Raw genomic sequence first — 5,000 nt, 5'->3', positions numbered from 1 at the left:
GCGTGGAAGCGCCACCCACCGCCGCCGCTCTCGCCGATGCCCACCGCGGAGGCCGCCCTTCGGACGCTGGGGTGCGGCGCGGGCCTCCGCGGACGAGCTGCGCATCTGGAAGTCAAAGGGCCGCCCTCGGAGAAGATCGTTGTGCTGCCCCGCGCGGGGAGCGATTCGGACGGCGGGCCCCCACGCCGAGGTGGGTGGGCGCCCCTCCGTTCGCCCGTGCGGGTCGTCGGACCGCTGCCGTACCACGGTTCGGGTCAAACTCCCCACAGCTCGGCCGCCTCCGTCCGTAGACGGGAGGGCGACCGCCGGCGTGCGCGCCCAAGGACGAGTGCCTGAAACCCGGGGGGGGTAACAGAGGAAGGAGACCGCCCGCCGTAAACCGACGCGGGCTCCAAAGCCCGGGCCGAGCGAGCGGCACCACCTCCCCACCCGGGAGCGCTGAGCCAGATCGATCGGAAGAAAGGGCAGGGGCTCGGGTGGAACCCCTGCCTCCGTTCTTCCCCTCGGGGGAGACGGGGAAGAAACGTGCCCCTGGAGTCCTGGAAGCGAGTGTCCGGCGCGCTCCGGGCGCCCTCGAGACGGAAGCCGGGTCGCGGTGCGATTCTCTCATAGGTCTCCCCGTTGGCGCGGAAGCGGGAGACATCCGACACAGAGAAACGCCGAGCCCGCTCCGAGGGGACAAAGTCAGAAGGAGCGATCCGCCCTCCCAGAGCCCTCCTGCGGACGAGGACTCTGGATCTGCCCCCCTTCTGACGACCGTCGCCCTCAGAGGACAGGAACCCACGTGGGGAGGGTCCGTTCGGGCTCGGGCGACCCAGGAAACGCGTCTCGGACTCGGGACGGACAACCGGCAAAAGTCCCCCTGGAGCCGCGGAAGCCTGGTCTCGGCGCGAGTGCGAACTTCCATGCAAAAGGGGGGTACTCGCCAAACCGCCTACCCGAGTCGAGGAACCACGAAAACAACGGATTTTGGTCGGGGCCGAGAGGTACCTCTCTCTCCTATATCCTGCAGCTGGTGTGCAAAACTGGGTATTTGCATGGTGAGACACCGACCCCCACTTTAAGGGAACAAAGTCAAAAAGTGTCCGACCTCCTGGAGCCGTGCGGCGGATCCGGCGGCCAGAAATTTCCTCATTCCGGTTCTATTTTTTTTTTTCGAATTTGCGAAATTTGGAGGCCAGGCGGCGTAGCTGGGACCTGGACTAGCTCGAAACACCCTGAACCGGTGAGCGGAATCGATTTCCCAAAGTTCTACGGCTCCCGGAAGCCAAAAACAGCTCGCCGGAAAATTTCAAAGTCCCAAGGACTCTTTCTTGAAAATCAATCCGGGGGCCATGGAAGTGTCCTCGGTACAACCTCAGAGCTTTCCCCCGCCTGGAAGTCTGACAGCGGTCTGACGTTTTTCAAAGTTTTGAGCTCTCTGTTTGTTCTCAAAGTCACAAAATCGCTTTTTTTCAGTTTTCCACCCATCAGACCCAAACTTCACCCCCACTTAGGTCACTGTCTAGGGGCGCCTTACGACATATTGACGCCCCTTTAGGGTGGAAGTAGGGGAAATGGGTGATTTTTACACAAAATCGGAAATTTCTCAAAATTTTTCTAAGTGTCAAGGACTCTTCCAGAAAATCTCCCCCAGGCTCCTGGAAGCGTCCCCGGTACACCTCTGGCGGCTGCCCCCGCCTGGAAGTCCAACACACGCCTGAAATTTTCAAAGTATGAAAATACGCATTTTCATCCAAAAATTCAACTTTCCCCCCGTGCACCGCAAACTTTACCCGCATTTAGGTCACTGCCCTTGGGTGCTTTACAACATATTGACGCCCCCCTGGGGTGGAAGTAGGGGAAATGTGACATTTTTCACAAAATCGAGATTTTCTCAAAATTTTTCTAAGTGTCAAGGACGCTTCCAGAAAATCTTCCCCAGGCTCCTGGAAGCGTCCCCGGTACGCCTCCGGCGGCTGCCCCCGCCTGGAAGTCTGACACACGCCTGAAATTTTCAAAGTATGAAAATACGCATTTTCATCCAAAAATTCAACTTTCCGTCCGTGCCCCGCAAACTTCACCCCCACTTAGGTCACTTTGCTGGGGTGCCTCACAACATATTGACGCCCCTTTAGGGTGGAAGAAGGGGAAATTTTCATTTTTCACAAAATCGAGATTTTCTCAAAAAATTTTCTAAGTCCCAAGGACTCTTCCAGAAAATCTTCCCCAGGCTCCTGGAAGCGTCCCCGGTACGCCTCCGGCGGCTGCCCCCTCCTGGAAGTCTGACACACGCCTGAAATTTTTAAAGTATGAAAATACGCATTTTCATCCAAAAATTCAACTTTCCCCCCCGTGCACCGCAAACTTTACCCGCATTTAGGTCACTGCCCTGGGGTGCTTTACAACATATTGACGCCCCCCTGGGGTGGAAGTAGGGGAAATGGGTCATTTTTTCACAAAATCGAGATTTTCTCAAAATTGCACCAAGTCCCAAGGACTCTTCCAGAAAATCTTCCCCAGGCTCCTGGAAGCGTCCTCGGTACGCCTCCGGCGGCTGCCCCCGCCTGGAAGTCTGACACACGCCTGGAATTTTCAAAGTATGAAAATAATGCATTTTCATCCAAAATTCGACTTTCCGCCCGTGCCCCGCAAACTTTACCCACAGTTAGGTCACTGTCCTGGGGTACCTCACAACATATTGACGCCCCCCTGTGGTGGAAGTAGGGGAAATGTGACATTTTTCACAAAATCGAGATTTTCTCAAAATATTTCTAAGTCCCAAGGACACTTTCAGAAAATCTTCCCCAGGCTCCTGGAAGCGTCCCCGGTACACCTCCGGCGGCTGCCCCCGCCTGGAAGTCTGACACACGCCTGAAATTTTCAAAGTATGAAAATACGCATTTTCATCCAAAAATTCGACTTTCCGCCCGTGCACCGCAAAATTCACCCTCATTTAGGTCACTGCCCTGGGGTGCTTTACAACATATTGACGCCCCCCTGGGGTGGAAGTAGGGGAAATGTGACATTTTTCACAAAATCGGAAATTTCTCAAAATTTTTCTAAGTCCCAAGGACACTTTCAGAAAATCTTCCCCAGGCTCCTGGAAGCGTCCTCGGTACGCCTCCGGCGGCTGCCCCCGCCTGGAAGTCTGACACACGCCTGAAATTTTCAAAGTATGAAAATAATGCATTTTCATCCAAAATTCGACTTTCCGCCCGTGCCCCGCAAACTTTACCCACAGTTAGGTCACTGTCCTGGGGTACCTCACAACATATTGACGCCCCCCTGTGGTGGAAGTAGGGGAAATGTGACATTTTTTCACAAAATCGAGATTTTCTCAAAATATTTCTAAGTCCCAAGGACTCTTCCAGAAAATCTTCCCCAGGCTCCTGGAAGCCTCCTCGGTACGCCTCCGGCGGCTGCCCCCGCCTGGAAGTCTGACACACGCCTGAAATTTTCAAAGTATGAAAATAATGCATTTTCATCCAAAATTCGACTTTCCGCCCGTGCCCCGCAAACTTTACCCACAGTTAGGTCACTGTCCTGGGGTACCTCACAACATATTGACGCCCCCCTGGGGTGGAAGTAGGGGAAATGTGACATTTTTCACAAAATCGGAAATTTCTCAAAATATTTCTAAGTCCCAAGGACACTTTCAGAAAATCTTCCCCAGGCTCCTGGAAGCGTCCTCGGTACGCCTCCGGCGGCTGCCCCCGCCTGGAAGTCTAACACACGCCTGAAATTTTCAAAGTATGAAAATAATGCATTTTCATCCAAAATTCGACTTTCCGCTCGTGCCCCGCAAACTTCACCCACAGTTAGGTCACTGCCTTGGGGTGCCTTACAACATATTGACGCCCCCCTGGGGTGGAAGTAGGGGAAATGTGACATTTTTCACAAAATCGAGATTTTCTCAAAATTTTTTCTAAGTGTCAAGGACGCTTCCAGAAAATCTTCCCCAGGCTCCTGGAAGCGTCCCCGGTACACCTCCGGCGGCTGCCCCCGCCTGGAAGTCTGACACACGCCTGAAATTTTCAAAGTATGAAAATACGCATTTTCATCCAAAAATTCAACTTTCCGCCCGTGCCCCGCAAACTTCACCCCCACTTAGGTCACTTTGCTGGGGTGCCTCACAACATATTGACGCCCCTTTAGGGTGGAAGAAGGGGAAATTTTCATTTTTCACAAAATCGAGATTTTCTCAAAATTTTTTCTAAGTCCCAAGGACTCTTCCAGAAAATCTTCCCCAGGCTCCTGGAAGCGTCCCCGGTACACCTCCGGCGGCTGCCCCCGCCTGGAAGTCTGACACACGCCTGAAAATTTCACAGTATGAAAATACGCATTTTCATCCAAAAATTCAACTTTCCCCCCGTGCACCGCAAACTTTACCCGCATTTAGGTCACTGCCCTGGGGTGCTTTACAACATATTGACGCCCCCCTGTGGTGGAAGTAGGGGAAATGTGACATTTTTCACAAAATCGAGATTTTCTCAAAATTTTTCAAAGTGTCAAGGACTCTTCCAGAAAAGCTTCCCCAGGCTCCTGGAAGCGTCCCCGGTACACCTCCGGCGGCTGCCCCCGCCTGGAAGTCCGACACACGCCTGAAATTTTCAAAGTATGAAAATACGCATTTTCATCCAAAAATTCAACTTTCCCCCCGTGCACCGCAAACTTTACCCGCATTTAGGTCACTGCCCTGGGGTGCTTTACAACATATTGACGCCCCCCTGTGGTGGAAGTAGGGGAAATGTGACATTTTTCACAAAATCGAGATTTTCTCAAAATTTTTCAAAGTGTCAAGGACTCTTCCAGAAAAGCTTCCCCAGGCTCCTGGAAGCGTCCCCGGTACACCTCCGGCGGCTGCCCCCGCCTGGAAGTCCGACACACGCCTGAAATTTTCAAAGTATGAAAATACGCATTTTCATCCAAAAATTCGACTTTCCCCCCGTGCACCGCAAACTTTACCCGCATTTAGGTCACTGCCCTGGGGTGCCTTACAACATATTGACGCCCCCCTG

This window comes from Ranitomeya variabilis, unplaced genomic scaffold, assembly GCF_051348905.1.
Source record: "Ranitomeya variabilis isolate aRanVar5 unplaced genomic scaffold, aRanVar5.hap1 Scaffold_550, whole genome shotgun sequence".
Lineage (NCBI taxonomy): Eukaryota > Metazoa > Chordata > Amphibia > Anura > Dendrobatidae > Ranitomeya > Ranitomeya variabilis.
Note: the sequence above shows the minus strand (reverse complement) of the source record.